We start from the raw sequence: 20,394 nt of genomic DNA on the forward strand, positions 1-20,394 counted from the left end.
AAGGTCAAGAGCCACCTGTGACACTGGACACTGTCTCTCTCCCCCGTTCAGGACTTACAAGCTTCTGCGTTACATTAACGTACAGTTTACTGAGTGTATATAGCCTCTGTATATATATATCCATTTTATTTTATTGTATTTTTATTTTTTGTCTGCACCATCAACACCAAGTCAAATTCCTTGTAAGTGCAAACCTACTTGCCTATTAAACTTGATTCTGATTCCGATTCAGAGAGTTATAGAAAACTAGCTACTTTGTCTTAAGACAAGCTTACAAAGAATTCCTATTCTTTGACCTTATCCAGATTTTGTTACAACTATAAAACTTGAAGTATTTCCTTAAAGGTAGAGTGCACGATTTTCTGGAAAATATAAGTAGAACAGCAAGAAGTGCCGTGACTAGGGTTGGGAATTGATAAGATTTTCACAATTCCGATTCCCTTATCGATTCTGTGAAACAATTCAATTCCTTATCGATTCTCTTATCGATTCCAATTTGGTGGAATTTTTTAACCTCTTAAACAAAGATAGACATGGTATCAAGCATTTAAATTTAAAGTAATACTAATTTAACATTTTAGAGACATAAAAAGACAACAAATAAGCATTAAAGTGTGCAATGTTATAAGATGAGTATAAAACTCATCTTTAGAACCAATCTGCTCAAAATGGTGATCTGCACTGCCTAATCTACTTTCAGCAGTTATCAACAGTTATTGCAACCGAAAACTGCAGAAAATACAGGCAGAGCGGCTCCTTCTGAGTTTTCTCTCTGCTGCTGTCAGGAGGAGCTGCAGTGAGTTATGAGGTGGAGGGATATTTCAGCGTCACTTAGTTTAGAGCCCAAACAATCGTCTTCACTTTCAGAAAAAAGCCCAACAAACTGCAACCCGACAACTCATGAAATTTACAAGCAACTTTAGAAAAAATAAAACCAAAGTCTCATAAAATAAGTGGGCTTGGCAACAGTGAGCAATGTTTCTAAGTGTATCGTATCCCTCCGCCCTTCCGGTCGGTAAACAAATGTTCCGCCAAATTCTACATTAAAAAAACAGGGGTTTTTTTCACTTTTACCCGATGTATTGGAACATTCAACGGCCATGCACGTGGGCATTGTTGCTTCAACAATAGCTCTCGTGAATTTCAATGGTGAAGTCCTCTCGAAATCCGAAACAATTGTTGTAGAGAGCAGTGCCTTACCGCGACATTACGTCACAGGATGTGATGTCGGGCAATAATGGCCACCCCCATACACAGTGATCGAGACGACAATTTATGCTTTTATTTTCTTATCGATTAACGCTAAATTCATTAAATCATCACGAATGTATTAGTTTTAGTTATAGCTAATGATCCACTGATTTTTCCTTGTTGACCGGGCTTTCGATCAGTTTACCCGATGGGGTGGCATTTTTTTTGTTTTGCTTTTCTAGACAAGTACGCCTGGTCACGTCGTACTTGCTTACTGAATGCCGTGTGCGTAACTTGCGTAAAAAACGTGACATAAGTCGTGCTGCCCGGCTCTGGTGCTGCCTGGAATTGATAAGAGAATCGTTAAGCAAGCTGCCAAACGGTGCCATGGAATTGGAACACACGGAACCGGTTCTGAACAGGAACCGGTTTTCGATTCCCATCCCTAGTCGTGACTACCTTCTTGTGGTTTCTCATGACGCCTGCTGCTTATGTTTTAATTTAATACCGTCATTGGCTAAAACTAACCTATGGTAGGTGGGCAATAGGTGTCCTTTCGTCCTCGGAGAGTTCTGCTGAATGTCCCGCCTTTTCCCACATGGATTTAATGGAAGCAGTCCTGTATTGATGATGATCAGAACGTTGAGTCCTACACATTATCAGTTTTGAAGGCCAGGTTACCTGAAACTGGAAAGGTAAAAAAATAGTTATCTGTTGAAATGTTTTTTAAATCAAGTTTTAAGCAAAAAAACAAGCGGCTGATTGATGTAGATGAAGTGTTTTGTTGCAATGCCGATGATTAGGGGATACCACTTATTACTTATGGGTCTGGTTTTCTATAGTATAATGTTTGATGGCTTTTTTTTGGAGCTTACTGTATCTGCTATGGATATTATATTGTAAAATACTCTGCATCCATCACATAACACAACACAATTCAAATGAATCCTAAAGGAAATGTAAATGGCATTGTTCCTCGTGTTATGGGGTTTCTTCACAGAGTTGTTGTAGATGCTGATGGCTGCAGGCAGGAAGGATCTCCTGTAGTGGTCTGTCTCACAGCTAATCTGCAGAAGCCTTCCACTGAAGACATTCTGTTGTTGCATGACATTCTGATGAAGACGATGCTCAGAGTTGCCCATAATGTTCTTCATTTTATGACAAATTCATCGTTGTAAGATCATCTCCGGAGGTTCTAGAAGGGCCCCCAGAACAGAGCCAGCCTTCTTTATAAATTTGTTAAACTTCTTTAGGTCAGTTGCTCTGATGCTGCTACCCCAGCAGATGATGGCAGAGGAGATCACCCTCTCCACAACAGACCTATAAAACATCTGCACCATCTTTCTGCAAACCTTGAAGCACCTACGCTTCCTCAGGAAACACAGACTGCTCTGTCCCTTGTTAAAGATTGGGTTTACTGGCCTGCTGCTACATGTCTATTGAAAACCCATCTTACCCCGGTTCCAGATTTGGCCGCAAGTGAGAAAACATTAATCAAGAGGTAGAACAGTTTAATGTGCATATTTAATTCATAGAAATTTAATATGGAGACAGAGTTTAAATTACCAATCAAGATGATTTTCACCGCGGGGTCGAGAAGTCTGTCTGAAGTAAGTTTTGGACAAACATTCTTTTTATCAACTTTAGAACTCCTCCTGCAAGCTCAGGGGGAGGATGACTGACCCCCTCTCCTTCTGACCACCAAACCCCGGGGGCAATAAAACACCCTGTTTTTCTACCCAGCAACAGAGGGGAGACACTCCTTCTGTCTGACTAAGATATTTTCTTAACACACTTCTTATAGACAGCTTCACATTTGTGTCTGTAGTCCAGTTTGTTGTCCAAGTGAGAACCAAGGTATCCCACCTCTGCTCCCAGGATGGTAACAGTGTTGAACATGTTCTCATCTACAATCCTCTCATTTGTTTTATCCACATTCAGAATGAGATGACTGCTTCCACACCATGCCACAAAGCGGTCCACCAGCTCTGTGTACTCAGCTTCCTGTCCATCTCTGATAAACCCATTGACTGCAGTCATTTGAGCATTTCTGCAGATGACAGCAATATGTCTTGTATTGGAAGTCTGAGGTGTAAAGAGTGAAAAGGAATGGTGAGAGTACAGTCCTCTGTGGTGCTTCTTTGCTGCTGACTACCTGGTTAGACACAACCCTTCAATCTTGTCTCTGATCCACTCCACCTGAGTGTTCTGGAGATTTTGACAAAGCAAATCAGGCTGAATTGTGTCAAATGCAGTGAGGAAATTAAAGAACATGATCCTTGTCTAAATGACAGTAGGTTTGTTGAAGCAGGTGTATGATTGCATCTTCAACACGAACTCCATGATAAGGTTGGAGATTTAAGATTTTATGATGCTGATTATTCCACTGCTAATATTTGTCAGGTCTGTACAAATCAGCCGACGCTAGAGTTGGAAAATCTGAACTCTTGCAGCAAGATGCGGGGCGTCAACCAAGCAGAAAGACTACGACTCTGCTTTGTGTCGTTTTTACTTCAGATCACTGACAAATGTTAACATCCAGATGCCCACTAACAGATGGAAAGATACTCTTCAGCTGAAATGGGGAGCATGTAGTTGGTGTCCTGACAGGATATGCAGGCACCGATATCAGTCAGCAGGTTGTCAAACTGGGCTGGATGAGCATAAATAGCGCTGAAAGCGACCCTCATCAGCACACAGCTCCTGTACGTGATGAAACTCACCAAACTCAAAACGCCACTGAATTATCTGTGAATTTAGACACGACGCAGATTATATTCTATTATTCAGTAAATAAATCCAGGCCACACTCTCAATTTCATCCACAATTTTACAGAGTCCGGCAGAAGAAAAGCTCATCCCAACTTTGCCAGACAGTTGAGGCTCAGACAAGCTCTGCGCGACCGGCAGAGCGGGGGAGACAAGCTTTGCGCGCATATGGAGTTAGTTATTTTTTTTTTTTTTTGGAATGTTGGCCAGGCGGTAGCGTGAGGGAAACCCTACAATGTTACTTACAATCGCATCAGCAGAAACGCGAGGTCCGCGTCAGCCTTGCAGCCTTCTTTTACTTTTAGTTCTCGCCATTCTGAAAAAGCTTGCCCGATGTTCACCCGTGTAGGACTCTTCTCTCTGTCCAGAGCCATTTTCCTCTTTCCTGCCTGCTCCGACATGGGCTTTCGCTATTTTCTCGCTGGTTCCGCCATGATAACTGCACAAATCTAGCAACGAGCATCGCCGTAAAGCAAGACCGACTCTCGCGATGCACACGAGACTACAGAGCCTGTGAGTGCGGGCCGAGGGCTCCTGCAATTGCAAGTGCGGTATTTCCCCCACAGACCACGAGGGCGACCGAGAAAGCCTTTGTTCGACCTGAAATGACTCATTTAATCATCCAAAATGGTATGGAACACATTAATTAACTGAAAAATGTTGCATAGTATGCCTTTAAATGTTCACTTATATACAGAAAGCCTATAATTTATTTATTTATTTATTTATTTTCTTTCACTTTCTTTTTTAAGGTATTACATTACACATGTCAGCTTAAATAATATTACATTTAGCAATGGTATCAAGGTGTTACTCGATTGTATCTGTTGCTTTATGTCCGTTGGTTGTGCTGTTCTTTTTGCGTCTCTTTCCAGGTGATGGAGCAGACAGAGGACGTTTTATCATTCTTTTCCTTTTATCTCTTCTTTCTTTCACCTCTTCTCTTTCTTGTTTTTTTTCTCTACTTGTTCTTCCTTTACTCTCCCACTTTCCCATTGTAGTGTCCATATAATTTGAAATTCTCCCTGCAGGAATCACAATAAAGCTATTTACATGCACAAATCAAGCGGAGCATTATGGCGAAAGCTGTTTGCTCCACTTGTGAAAGCAAAATCTGTCGAGCTCTATCTGGCATTAAGACATCAATTCTTATTGCCACATTGCTAGACAGGACACTGGGAAAATAAAAAAAAATAATAAAAAATAAAATAAAAATATAACTTTAAAAACACTTCTGATCAACACTTTCTTCAATTATCACTAAAATGTCTTGCTGCTCAGAAGTAACATGTCCAGAAATTAGCTCTCAGAACCTTGTATAATGATGTATAAATTTTATATTTTTTTCCTTTTTTTAATTTCAGATATTGTATATTTTTATTAGGCCCGAGCAGCAAAGCGCTGCGAAGGCCTATTGTATCTGTAGTGTTAATTATTAGGCCCAAGCAGCGAAGCGCTGCGAAGGCCTATTGTATCTGTAGTGTTAATTAGGCCTTCGCAGCGCTTCGCTGCTCAGGCCTATTGTATCTGTACTGTTAATTATTATTATTATTATTAGGCCCGAGCAGCGAAGCGCTGCGAAGGCCTATCTGTAGTGTTAATTAGGCCCGAGCAGCTAAGCGCTGCGAAGGCCTATTGTATCTGTATTGTAAATTATTATTATTATTCTGCCCCCCTAAAGAGGGGCCTTTTGGGGGGCTTTATCATTTTCAAAAACTCACCAAACTTTGCAGATGCATGGTGATTATTTAAAAATTTTGTATTTTAAGGTTGTCACAAAAATCTAAAGAAAAATGCCTGAACGGCGCCATCTAGAAATTTTCACTATTCGCTTACTTCATCGTAGAGACATGAAATTTGGTACAGTTGCAAAGCTCAACAAGACGCTCAGAATTTACAATTAATGTCATAGTGCAAGTATCACAGGAAGTTGGCCATTTTAGATTGAAGGTTGTAATTTGACCTAATTTTTGACGTTTATAGCATTGGTATTTGATCGAACTCGTCCTAGAGATTTTGAGCGAGTGGCTTGAAACTCGGGCATAGTTGTTCTGCCTTTTGTTAAGACAGCAAGGAATTTATGTTGTGAATACATTACATAAATAAGATATTAATTAATTCTTAGTCAGAGGAAATCCATGGTAAAAACAGTTAGAAACGTTCTTGGGTTCATATTTAATCAGAGTGAGACATCACAACTTTATTAGATCTCTATGTGAATTACGTGATATAGTGAGTGCTCTCACCTCAAAAAAAGATCTTTGACGTATTTTGCTCCGGTAAAAGCTGCTTTTCAGCGAGGAAGCTAGGGAAACTGCTAATGTTTAAGTTGAATTTGTTCTACACGCTTCTGCCTTGGAAAATATTTGTCTTTTTACAAAAAGAATGTTTAAAGCCAGATTTGTGAATAAAGGTTATTCAGAGAACGCAAGAAAAGGAAGCTTTGTGTGGGGAACTGTTGTCCTAGCTGTCTAGCTGCATATGGCCCATGTTGTAAGGACAGCACAATAGTTTTCTTGAAGTATAATTTTGGAGAAGTAGAAACAAGTATTAATTTCAAAAGGTAGGTAGCGTATGTGCATAATAAAAGAGTGGAACTAAAACCTGGTCTAAAATTATTATGGAGCTTTAACTTGCTAAGAGTAATAACGTTAGATGATTATATCTTTAAAATGAGATAACTGTCTCATAAAATGTAATTTATTTGGTCTAAAGAGATGATGAAATTCAATGTTATTTATATAGCGCCAATTCATGCAAAACTGGAGAACAGTAGAACTAGGTAGAGTGAGAAATATAGGCCCTGATGTCCTCCTGTAACCTAAGCCTATAGCAGTATAACTATAAAGGTAGCTCAGGGTAACATGAGCCACTCTAACTATAAGCTTTGTCAAAAAGGAAGGTCTCAAGAGCCAGCTTCTAATGGAGGAGTTCAAGTATTTTGGGGTCTTGTTCACGAATGAGGGGAAGATGGAGCGGGAGATCGACAGGCGGATTGGTGCGGTGTCTGCTGTGAAGCAGGCGCTGTACCGGTACGTTGTGGTGAAGAGAGAGCTGAGCCAAAAGGCGAAGCTCTCGATTTACCAGTCAATCTACGTTCCTACCCTCATTTATGGTCACGAGCTTTGGATCGTGACTGAAAGAACGAGATCCCTGATAAAAGCGGCCGAAATGAGTTTTCTCCGTAGTGTGTCTGGGGTCTTCCTTAGAGCGAGAGTGAGGAGCTCAGTCATCCGGGGAGGGCATCTGGTTAGGATGCCTCATGGACGCCTCCCTGGTGAGGTGTTCCGGGCACGTCCCACTGGGAGGAGGCCCAGGGGAAGACCCAGGACATGCTGGAGAGACTATGTTTCTAGGCTGGCCTGGGAACGCCTTGGGATTCCCCCGGAGGAGCTGGCCCAAGTTGCTGGGGAAGAGGGTCGTCTGGACTTCCCTACTGAAGCTGCTACTGCCCCGGCCCGACCCCGGATAAGTGGATGGATGGAAAAAGGAAAGTTTTAGGATTAGTCTTAAAAGTAGACAGGGTGTCTGCGTCACGGACCAAAACTGGGAGTTGGTTCCACTGGAGAGGAGCATGATAGCTAAAGGATCTGCCTATCATTCTGGTTTTACAGACTTTAGGAACTACCAGCAGACCTGCAGTCTGAGAGTGAAGTGGTTTGTTAGGAATTACGAAAGTTTGTACACAACATACACATGTGGAATATTGCTAACGTGTTACTTTAGCAATGTTCCAATTGCTAAAGTGTAGCTTTTACATTATTACTTTTGGGTGTGTATCCACCAATTTAACTGTCAAACTTTCATAAAAGCTGTCTTAATGCAAATAACGAAACCCTTAAACACATGAAATAACAATTAACTTTAAAGTACTAAAATGTTTTAAAATGCGTGACAACTTCTCCTAGAGATTTTGAGCGAGTGGCTTTAAACTCGGGCAGTCAGATCATAAGGCATGGCCAATTCAAAGTTATCAAAACAGTGAGTTTTTTGAGCACGCTGAAGGGGCGTTAGCAGGGGTCAAAGTTCAAAGTGTTATATCTCCTACTCAGAAACACACAGGGGCACCAAACTTTCCGTGATTGATCATCATCGGATCTTCTACAATATCCAATGATCAAATGATGACATAAGTTAGGTCACGCCCCCTGACAACAGGAAGTGTCATGTTTTGCTGTAAACGGTCGCTATGTTACCCCTCTGAGCTAATCAACATGAAATTCCAGCCCCAAGTGGATTAGATGGAGCAGGTCAGCGTGGTGGCGTGGCGAAGTCACCTCAAATGCCGCTGCCATACTTTTGGCTCTGAATTCCACAGTTTTGGGCCGAGCTATTTAAAACTCACTTGGATGCATTCTTATCCACCCCACTAAAGAAATCCATAACAAAATTTGGTGGGTGTGACCTAATTTTTCTAAAGCGCCACCTAGAGATTTTCAAAGGACCCTTTGCTATTCACTTATTTCATCGTAGAGACATGAAATTTGGTACAGTTGTAGATCTCAGCAAGACGCTCAGAATTTACAATTAATGTTATAGTGCAAGTATCACAGGAAGTCAGCCATTTTAGATTGAAGGTTTGAATTGAGGTTGATTGAAGGTTTTGACATTTACAGCATTGGTATTTGATCAAACTTGTCCAGCAGGTGGCAGCAAGAGACCACAAATAAACCACAAACCAAGTTATCTTGGTAAGTAAGTGATCTTAACTCTTTTGTTTCCAAATATATTTAAGTTGAACAGATATATATATATATATATATATATATATATATATATATATATATATATATATATATATATATATATATATATATAAAAATAAAGAGAAGACTTCCTGTTTGCGGTAAGGCGTATTGTGTCCCTTCCTGTTGTTGCTGTGTGAACGACGGATTTTTGCTCCAGGCTCTCTCGCTTTTTATCTTTAAACCTCTTTGCATTAACATCTGTTTCCAAACATAAGCACTTTTAAAACATGTTGTCTGGCTGCTCATCACTTTTGGGAACTCCTCGTGTTTCACACGGTTTGTTCTTTGGTGTGATAACAGGGCGCTAGCCTAGCTTTAGCCTAGCGTTAGCCAAGCCTTAAATTTTCCCCTCTCAGCGACAGTCTCGCCGAGGAGCCAACCTTAATTATTGGCAGCTCCATAATACGAAATGTGGCACTAAAGAAACCAGGGACCATAGTTAAATGCCTACCAGGGGCCAGAACGGGCGACATAGAATCCTACCTAAAACTACTGGCTAAGGATAAGCGTAAATACCGCAAAATTGTTATTCACGCTGGCGGTAATGACACCCGGTCACGCCGATCAGAGGTCACCAAAGTTGGTGTTGCTTCGGTGTGTGAGTTTGCTAAAACAATGTCGGACTCTGTAATTTTCTCTGGTCTCCTGCCTGATCTGACCAGTGATGACATGTTTAGCGGCATGTCGTCATTCAACCGCTGGTTGTCCAGGTGGTGTCCAGAAAACGACGTGGGCTATATTGATAACTGGCGAACTTTTTGGGGAAAACCTGGTCTGATCAGGAGAGATGGCATTCATCCTACTTTGGATGGTGCAGCTCTTCTTTCTAGGAATCTGGCCGGATTTATTAGTTCTCCTAAATGCTAACAACCCAGGGTCCAGACTAGGAAGCAGAGCCGTAGTTTAACACACCTCTCTGCAGCTTCTGTACTGTTACCCACTCATTATCCTATTGAGACAGTGTCTTTCCCACGGCCAAAACTTAACAGATCAAAAACTGATCTAAAAGGAACAAATCATAAAAATCTAATACAAATCCATACGGATCACTTTGAACCAAAAAATAAAAGAATTAAATGTTGTCTATTAAATATAAGGTCTCTCCCTCCAAAGACTTTGTTAGTTAATGAATTGATTTCTGATAATCAGATTGATTTGTTTTGTCTCACAGAAACCTGGCTACAAGAGGACTACGTTAGTATAAATGAGTCAACTCCCTCCAGTTATTCAAATTTCCACATTCCCAGATCTGTGGGAAGAGGAGGAGGAGTGGCAACTATCTTTCAGTCTGATTTATTAATTAGTCCCAGATCAACTAATAATTACAGTGCTTTTGAACATTTAACCCTCAGTTTCCCTCATCCAAACTGCAAAGCAATAAAACCTCTTCTGTTTGTTGTTTTGTATTGTCCACCAGGCCTTTACACTCAGTTTTTGGATCAGTTGTCAGATTTCTTATCTGATTTGGTGTTAAATACTGATAAGGTTATTATAGTAGGTGATTTTAATATTCATGTTGACACAGAATGTGATAACCTTAGTGTAGCCTTTAAAACTACCCTAGATTCAATTGGTTTTGCTCAAAATGTGCATAAACCGACGCACTCTCGGCTCCATACTTTAGACCTTGTACTGACATATGGCATTGATTGTGAAGAATTAACAGTATTTCCTCACAACCCTGTCCTGTCTGATCATTTTTTAATAACATTTGAGTTTAATCTAACTGAGTTCTCCACCCCCAAAAGAGGGTTCCATTATAGTAGATCTTTATCGGATAATGCTGTATCAAAACTTAAAGAGTCTGTCCCCTTTTTAATATCCTCAGTATTGCAGAAATGCCCTGTAGATGGCAGGTATGCTGTTTATTCCCATTCACAAATCGATACCTTTGCTAACAGTGTGACTTCCTCATTGCGTTCTGCATTAGACAATGTAGCTCCCTTGAAAAAGAAGGTGATTATTCACAGGAAGCTGGCTCCCTGGTTTAATTCAGAGCTGCGTTCCTTGAAGCACAATGTTAGGAAATTGGAGAGAAAATGGCGCTCTACACACCAAGAGGAATCCTAACTAATCTGGAGGGACAGTCTATTGTTGTATAACAAGACCCTTTGCAGAGTTAGAGCAGCATATTTTTCATCATTAATTGAAGAGAATAAAAATAATCCTAGATTTCTTTTTAGTACAGTTGCCAAACTTACCCAGAGCCACAGCTCTGTTGATCCATCCATTCCCTTAGCTCTTAGTAGTAACGATTTTATGGGATTCTTCATAAATAAAATTGATGCCATTAAAAATAAAATAACTGGCATCCTCCCAAACATGATTACCTCGTCCTCAGTAAGAGGCAGCATTGGAGGAATCTTTAGAACCTGCGCAGTGTTTGAACTGTTTAGAAGCAGTAGAGCTTTCTGAGCTATCTAAAATTTTAGCTTCATCTAAACCTTCTACCTGTATGTTAGACCCAATCCCAACCAAGTTGTTTAAGGACATCTTCCCTTTGATCAGTGGTCCCATTTTAGACATGATTAATCTATCCTTAGTAAATAGATATGTACCACAGGTTTTTAAAGTAGCTATTATTAAACCTTTACTTAAGCAACCTTCTCTTGATCAAGATGAGTTAGTAAACTACAGACCTATATCTAATCTTCTTTTCTTATCTAAAATTCTTGAGAAAGTAGTTGCTAATCAACTTTGTGAAGATTTACAAAGCAATGACCTATTTGAGGAGTTTCAGTCAGGCTTTAGAGCTCATCATAGCACTGAAACAGCTCTGGTGAAGTTTAAATCTTATCTGTCGGACAGATTCCAGTTTGTTCATGTTAATAATAAATCTTCCTCAAACTCTTGGGTCATCTGTGGAGTACCACAGGGTTCTGTCCTTGGACCAATTCTCTTTACTTTATATATGCTACCGATTGGCAAAATTATCAGACAGCATGGGATTAATTTCCACTGTTATGCTGATGATACGCAGCTATATTTATCCATAAATCCTGATGAATCCAATCAATTACTTTGACTGCAGTCATGTCTTGATGACATCAAAAGCTGGATGACTTTAAATTTCCTGCATCTAAATTCTGACAAGACCGAAGTTGTAATCTTTGGGCCAGAGTCCTCAAAAAATAAACTTCTTAACCAATCACTTAATCTGGGTGGCATTAACTTGGCCTCTGGTAATAAAGTAAAAAATCTTGGTGTTATTTTTGACCAAGACATGTCATGTAAATCCCATATTAATCAGGTTTCCAGAGTTTCCTTTTTTTCACCTCCGGAATATCGCGAAAACTAGAGGCAAGGCAAAGGCAAGGCAAATTTATTTATATAGCACAATTCAGTACAGAGACAATGCAAAGTGCTTTACATGATTAAAATATAGGAATAAAAGCAAGTAGGGATAGAATGTAGAAACAAAAAAGAACATTTAAAAACAGTAACACAGTTTAACTTGAACATTCAAAGGCAATCTTAAACAAATGTGTTTTTAATCTCGATTTAAAGGAATTCAGGCTTTCGCACTTTTACAGTTTTCTGGAAGTTTGTTCCAGATAAGTGGAGCATAGGAACTAAATGCTGCTTCTCCGTGTTTGGTTCGTGTTCTAGGTATGCAGAGAAGGCTGGAGCCAGAGGACCTGAGTGGTCTGGAGGGTTTATACGCTGATAACAAGTCTGTGATGTATTTAGGTGCTAAGCCATTTAGGGATTTATAGACTAACAGAAGTATTTTAAAGTCTATTCTCTGAGATACAGGGAGCCAGTGTAATGACTTTAGAACTGGGGTGATGTGCTCTACTTTCTTACTCTTAGTGAGAACGCGGGCAGCAGCGTTCTGAATCAGCTGCAGCTGTCTGATCCACTTTTTAGGCAGACCTGTGAAAACACCGTTGCAGTAATCAATTCTACTAAAAATAAACGCATGGATTTGTTTTTCCAGATCCTGCTGAGACATTAGTCCTTTAGAAACATTCTGTCCAGGAGTGATACTGAAAAACTAGCCCATGCATTTCTTACTTCAAGGCTGGACTATTGTAATTCTTTACTATCAGGAAGTCCACAAAATGCAGTTCAAAGCCTTCAGCTGATCCAAAATGCTGCAGCAAGAGTTCTGATGAAAATCAACAAGCTGGATCATATTTCTCCAATTTTAGCTTCCCTTCATTGGCTTCCTGTTAAATCAAGAATAGAATTTAAAATTCTTCTTCTAAGGTATAAAGCCCTTAATAATCAAGCTCCATCATATATCAGAGCTCTGATTACCCCGTATGTTCCTAACAGAGCACTCTCAGACTGCAGGTCTGCTGGTGGTTCCTAGAGTCTCTAAAAGTAGAATGGGAGGCAGATCCTTTAGCTATCAGGCTCCTCTACTGTGGAACCAACTCCCAGTTTTGGTCTGTGAGGCAGACACCCTGTCTACTTTTAAGACTAATGTTAAAACTTTCCTTTTTGACAAAACTTATAACTAGAGTGGCTCATGTTACTCTGAGCTACCTTTATAGTTTTACTGCTATAGGCTTAGGCTACTGGAGGATATCAGGATCTAATTTTCTCACTCTATAGAGTTCTACTGTTCTTCAATTATGCATTATGTGTTGTCATTTCTGCTTTAACTTTCTGTTCTCTCTCTTTTATCTTCATAGTAGGTACACCTGGTCTGGCGTTCTGTTAACTGTGACATCATCCAGAGAAGACGGCTCACCCGCTACTACCATCTGATGTAGAACAGATTACTGGATCAATTTGTGCTTCTGTGCTTTTTTGTCTCTCTTGTTGTGTCTCTGCTCTGTCTTCTGTAACCCCCAGTCGGTCGAGGCAGATGACCGTTCATACTGAGCCCGGTTCTGCCGGAGGTTTTCCTTCCCGTTAAAGGGGAGTTTTTCTTCCCACTGTCGCTTCATGCTTGCTCAGTATGAGGGATTGCAGCAAAGCCATGTATAATGCAGACGACTCTCCCTGTAGCTCTATGCTTCTCCAGGAGTGAATGCTGCTTGTTGGACTTTGATGCAATCAATCGGTTTCCTTGCTCAGTATAAGGACTCAGTAAAGTGAGCCCCGATGTCTTCCAGTAGCCTAAGCCTATAACAGCATAAGCTAAAATTGGAGAAATATGATCCCTCTTGTTGATTTTCATCAGAACTCTTGCTGCATTATTTTGGATCAGTTGAAGACTTTGAACTGCATTTTGTGGACTTCCTGATAGTAGTAAAGAATTACAATAGTCCAGCCTTGAAGTAACAAATGCATGGACTAGTTTTTCAGCATTGCTCCTGGAGGGAGTGGTGGCCTAGTGGTTAGAGCATTGAGCTTGGGTCCCAGATGTTCTGAGTTCAACTCCCACAGACTGCAACTCTGGGTCCTCTAAGCAAGACCCTTAACCCCTGATTGCTCCCCAGGCGCTGCACAGTGGCAGCCCACTGCTCCCCAAGGGGATGGGTTAAGATGCAGAAGTGAATTTCTCCATTGTGAGATCAATAAAGTTCAAAAAAGTTCAATTATTATTATAACTATAGAGGTAGCTCAGGGTAACATGAGCCACTCTAACTATAAGCTTTGTCAAAAAGGAAAGTTTCAAGCTTAGTCTTAAAAGTAGACAGGGTGTCTGCCTCACAGACCAAAACTGGGAGTTGGTTACACAGGAAAGGAGCCTGATAGCTGAAGGATCTGCCTCCCATTCTACTTTTAGAGACTCTAAGAACCACCAGCAGACCTGCAGTCTGAGAGCAAAGTGCTCTGTTAGGAACATAAGGGGTAATCAGAGCTCTGATATATGATGGAGCTTGATTATTAAGGGCTTTATGCGTTAGTAGAAGAATTTCTATTTTTTATTTAACAGTAAGCCAGTGAAGGAATGATTATTAAAGGCATACTATGCAACATTTTTCAGTTAATTAATGTGTTCCATACTGTTTTGGATGATTAAATGAGTCATTTCAGGTCGAACAAAGGTTTTCTCGGCCGCCCTGGTGGTGTGTAGGGGAAATGCCGTTCTTGTAATTGCAGGAGCCCTCGGCCCGCACCCACAGGCTCAGAAGTCTGGTGCATCGCAAGAGTCGGTCTTGCTTGACGGCAGGAACTGCTACACGCCCCCAGTAAAAGGCATGCTCGTTGCTAGCGCAATGGCGATATTTGTGCAGTTATCATGGCGGAACCAGCGAGAAAACAGCGAAAGCCCATGTCGGAGCAGGCAAGAAAGAGGAAAAGGGCTCTGGACAGAGAGAGGAGTCGTACACAGGTGAACATCGGGCAAGCTTTTTTTCCGAATGGCGAGAGCTAAAAGAAAAAGAAGGCTGCAAGGCTGACGCGGACCTCGCGTTTCTGCTGATGCGATTGTAAGTAACATTGGAATGGTTTCTCTCTCTCTGTGTACATGTTCAAACTTTCACTGTGTTAGTCATTGTTTGTACTGCCGTTTTTTCGACTTTTCGTTGCGTTCGCCTGTCTGCTAAGCTCAAAACAACCGCTCCTGGCTTGACGGAGAAACCAGAACAGCTGAGCATCTTTACGACAGTGCACTTTTACTTTCGCCCTCTGGGGGGAGCCTCGCTGGAAACTCAACCCCAGTTGCATAGTATACCTTTAAGGGCTTTAAACGTTAGAAGAAGAATTTTTTATTATATTTTTGATTTAACAGTAAGCCATTGAAGGAAGGCTAAAATTGGAGAAATATGATCCCTCTTGTTGATTTTCATCAGAACTCCTCCTGCAGCATTTTGGATCAGTTGAAGACTTTGAGCTGTATTTTGAGGACTTCCTGATAGTAGTAGAGAATTACAATAGTCCAGTTTTGAAGTAACAAATGCATGGACTAGTTTTACAGCATTGCTCCTGGACAGAATGTTTCTAATTTAGAAGGTGAAAAAAGGAAACTTTGGAAACCTTTTTAATATGGGATTTGAATTACATATGTCTTGGTCAAAATTAACTCCAAGATTTTTGACTTTATTACCAGAGGCCACATGTGGAATATTGCTAAAGTAACACTTTAGAAATATTTCCAATTGTTAAAGTGTTACTGTTACAGTATTTCTTTTGGGTGTTTTTCCATCAATTTAACTGTCAAACGTTCATAAAAGCTGTCTTAATGTTAATAACAATTAACTTTAAAGACCTAAAAAGGTTTTGTTAACTTTTGACATAAAGCTGGATTAACAGCTAATTAGATACCTTTGATTAAATTGGTATACTCATTTTTAAACCAGGGGCTCAAACTTATGGCCTGTGGGCCGGTCCTGGCCCGCCGAACTATTTAGTCCGGCCCAATGGCCAAATGCATTTTCATTATTCAACGGCTGTATCTCCTCGATGCATCGACCAATCTGCACCAGATTTTTTTGTGAGTAGAGGGGGAGCATTGCCGAACATGTTCGTGTGTACCGCCTAGTGGACGGGCGGGGAAAATGTGTGACAGCTTCTGCGTTGGCTGGCAGCCACGATGCGCGAACCCCTGCGGTGGCCAATAGGCCAGAGCGGCGCTTGGCTGTGAGGGCCGATCGACGCTGCTTGCGGCTTTAATTTCTTTTTGCTCTTTATATTTTATGACATAGACTGGCGACCTGTCCAGGCTGTACCCCGCCTCTCGCCCATTGACAGCTGGAGATAGGCTCCAGCACCCCTCGTGACCCCAACAGGGATAAGCGTGTAGGAAAAAGGATGGATGGATGGATTTTATGTCATAATACAAGAAATAACCTCTTTGCATTTATGTCATAAAGTTATGAAATGTACAAACTTTAAATGCCTAAAAACAGTCTCACTCATTAAACTTAACCCTCGCTTAGAATATTGCTGTGAATGGGTCTCAAATTTAAGTTGACATATATAGAAATTAAATAAAGCATTTTAAACGATTCCAACACAGTTCAATTGAAGGACCAGAAGCACAGTTCATGCTGAGCAGTTTGAAGACAAAGTTAGCTTTTTAAGGCTGATATGGTTTGGGCATGTGCAGAGGAGGGATAGTGGAAAAGTTGCACAAAGGATGTTAAATATGGAGCTGCCAGGGAGGAGTCAAACAGAAAGCAAACAGTGAAGGGTAAGGGTGATGGTGATGGTAAAGGAAGGCAACAGAACAAAGGGCTGTTGTTATTTTTGTGTTTAAAAATCCTTGTTTTTTATAAGGGAAATGTACAGTTTTGTTGATAAATGTTAAGCTGTGCCAAAATGCCACTTGGGAAGCTATTTTTAGTAAGGATCCTGTTTCTTGTTGTCAGAGCTGTCACCTTGACGACTTGCCATCGGTGGAATGTTTCGCTGCTAAACCCTCCCCACATCTTGCTCATACCGTCTCTTCTTCACCTCTCCTCTCCAGCCTTCCCTATTTCCCTGGCGAGAGTGGTGTGTACACCTTTCATAGACTTGGACAGAATACTAAGCAAGGATACTTTCCACAGAGGAATGCACATCAACAGCATCCATCGCCACATCAAGTTTAAGATGGAATGGACGTTCAGCCATGTTTGCTCTGCAGAAAGGGCATTGATCAGCACATATTTGTTTCTGGGAAAGACTGAAATGTGGAGAGCAGAAGATTTGTGAATGTTGTGTCGTCTGTTGAAGTGAGTACCACTGAGTAAAGTAGATGCAGATGGAAAAGTAGCAAAGCTGAGTTTGAAACAATGTTTGCAAAGAAAGAAGGAATGTTAAAACGCTGCAACACCTGGCAATGAAATGCAGAATATATTTGAATCGTACCTTTTTCTGGGAACATTTTCAACATATGTGCTACAAATGAAGTTGAAAGAGCTTTTCACCAACCCACAGTCGTTTTTATCTTTTTTTTTTTTTTTTTTTCAAAATAACTGAAAGTTGGCACAATGGTACAACCTACCCAAGCTGTCTCCAGATCCAAGCCTCAGAATATTGTCCTGCAGGTTTTGGATGCATTCCTGCACTAGAACCCATGAAATAAATGACTGGATTACATCTGCAGCATGTCATAAAGGTCATCACGAGGCCTGCTAATAACCACTCCATTTGATTCATATGTTTATTGAAACAGGGATTCAACTAAGTTGGAGGACAGTTGCTCTTGAAGCTCTTGACCTCCCCCATACTGGGGAGTTATGTATGAGGCTTGCTAAATTTCTGTATCTGAATGTAGTTCATTCAATACAAATCTGTCTACAGACTGCAGGCATTATTAAATCCTTTACCACACCCTCAATCTTATCATTATCAGATGCATTGATTTTTATATTTTTTATTGTCATTGTTTTTTTATTATCCTCAATCATCACTATTCATAATGATTCACTCAGCTATTGATTTTATTTAAAAAAACTTTCCGATTGTATTAAATTTTATTATTCCTTCATTTAACAATTTGCTCCCTACTCACTTCCCTGTATTTTCCGATTCCAATTCACTGCAACCACTGCTGTCACAAATAATTTACTAGTTATTTCTAAGACTGATGCATTCTGGTCTAGCTAACACTTGATAGAGGGTTCTGAAAAGTTGTGCTAGCCTTTAGCACAACTTTTTATTAATATGAGAGTGTATTTAATAAATCAAACACCCAGCAGCTCTTTATCACAAAAGATTACTACAGCTAACAAGTTAACATTTGCTCTGCCAAACACCAAAAAAATAGCTTGAAAATGTGCAGAAGGGTTGTGTGCATGTCCTCGACTGACAAGTGAATGGTGCATTGTAGTAACCTGATTTAATGTATTTTGACATTTGCATCACACGATCATGTTTTCTTGAGCAGGGTTCGGGAAATCTTTCTTCCAATCTTCCATTGACCGCTTCCCTGCACCAACTTGCAAGCTGCTATTGAGATTATGAATTAATGTTTGTCAGCTGCCACTGCTCTGAGCAGCTTAACAGCCGTGCTTAATGATTGTTGTCATGTCACACTAATCCTGGGTTAGTCATCTTGTCCCCTTGCATAGAGGCAGTTATGTTGATGGTTATGGGATTTCATCCTCATCAAATTAATCCCTGCAGGTGTTATGAGTGGGCAGGATTCTGTCTTTGATTGGAGACATAGGAGTGTTTTGTCCCTCAAAGTGGGAGTAGAAACATTGGATTATAGCTTTACATGATTTACATTGTTATTTACATTAATTAGGATCTTTCTCTGGAGCCAGTTTAAGCACCTCTGGATTGGGTGTGTCGTCTTTTGTCGTCTTTTCATCAGTTCCTTGTGGCTTCCCCTCGTTGAGGGGTAGGCCATGCATCGCTTGTTCAAGCTTGGCCTTGCCAGGTTGTTTGAGGTTATCTCTAAAGCCCCAGCCCCAGGCCAAGCTTCAGGGTCGGGCCCCATCATACTGGGCAACGTCTTGACCAGAAAAGGTGGCCTGTCCTCTTCAGGTTGGCGTGAAGTCCCTGCCTGAAATGAAGGAGTTTAAGTATCTTGGGATCTTGTTGAGTTGAGTCAACAGGCAAATCTCTCGATTTATGGATTGGTCTACGTTCCCAACTGTGGTCATGAAATTTGGGTAATGACCAAATTAACGAGATCCCGGATACAAGCAGGTGAAATTAGCTTCCTCGCAGGGACTCACTTAGAGGTAGGGTGAGGAGCTCATCCATTTAAGAGGAGCTCAGAGTAGAGCGGCTGCTCCTCCACATCGAGAGGAGTCAACTGAGATGGCTTAGGCATTTGTTCCGGAGGCCTCCTGGATACCTCCCTCAGCATTGCTTTATTTATAGTCAGATGTTTGCATCCATTTCTTTAAAATTGCCTTTCTGGACTTTTCACACCAGTGTGCTTGGTTCAGTGGACCAGAAAATGACACAAAACTTCACACCTTGATTCATTCGTTTTTCTTTTACACTGCGCTAGAAACTGGCAAACTAGACCAGCCCACCTTGCCAACGTGACACAGTTGCAGCTGCTCATTAATGGTGTTCTCACAAGGAGCTGCCCAGTATTAGCAGCAGGCGTGGCAACACAGTTTTGTGTTTACATGTAACAAATGTGGTACGGAAAGATATAGTGGATGATGAGAGACGACATCGTGCTGGTTACACAGATGTTGAGCGAGGTGTTGCAGGTACCTGAAATTCTTCAGATCACATATATGTTTTTACATCACACATCAATAACTCCATTTGGATAGGGTTCACTCTTTGGTGTCTGTTCTCTTTCTTAGTGTAAGTGAACTGCCCTAGGGTTCACTTCTAATGTAACCGAGATTCAGGTTTTAGGGCAGACAAGAGTTTCTTGTTAGACCCTGACAAAGTTAAAGTGAGCAAAGTTACGTGAGCAATATGGCTTTGTTGGGGCAGGTGTGTAAACCTGCCCCAACAAAGCTATTTTACCCACATATAGCCTACCTTTTAAATTGGGCTTTTTGAAGGCCACTCCAGAATGTTTTCCTTAAACCCCTTTATGATTATTTTGTTGCCATGCTATCATTGTCCACTTAGAAGAACCATTTATGCTCAAGCTTTAACTTTCAGGCTAATGTCTCGTGATTCTGCTTCAATATTTTCACGAAATGTTTTTTTGCTCTATTTTGTGAGGTTCACCAGTCCCCACTGTAATAAAAAAAACACAACACAATGATCAGTGCCATCAGACCACAGGGTTTGCCTCCAAACAGTTTCCATCTTCTTCCCTGAGTGCATATATAAAATCTTGTAGTTATCTATTCATACTTTAAAATGAAGAACTATAGTCTACTGCAAATAAATGAATGTTAGTGGATGCTGCTTATTAACAAAACAGTTT

At 40.7% G+C, this 20,394-nt stretch overlaps 1 protein-coding gene across 6 annotated transcripts in view; it reads left to right on the top strand.

Moving 5' to 3' along the window:
• whrnb (whirlin b) overlaps positions 1-20,394 on the top strand; it is a 203,028-nt gene that overhangs the window by 10,674 nt on the left and 171,960 nt on the right. The window lies entirely within an intron of this gene.

This window comes from Fundulus heteroclitus, chromosome 12 (assembly GCF_011125445.2).
Source record: "Fundulus heteroclitus isolate FHET01 chromosome 12, MU-UCD_Fhet_4.1, whole genome shotgun sequence".
In the NCBI taxonomy this organism is placed as follows: Eukaryota; Metazoa; Chordata; class Actinopteri; order Cyprinodontiformes; family Fundulidae; genus Fundulus; species Fundulus heteroclitus.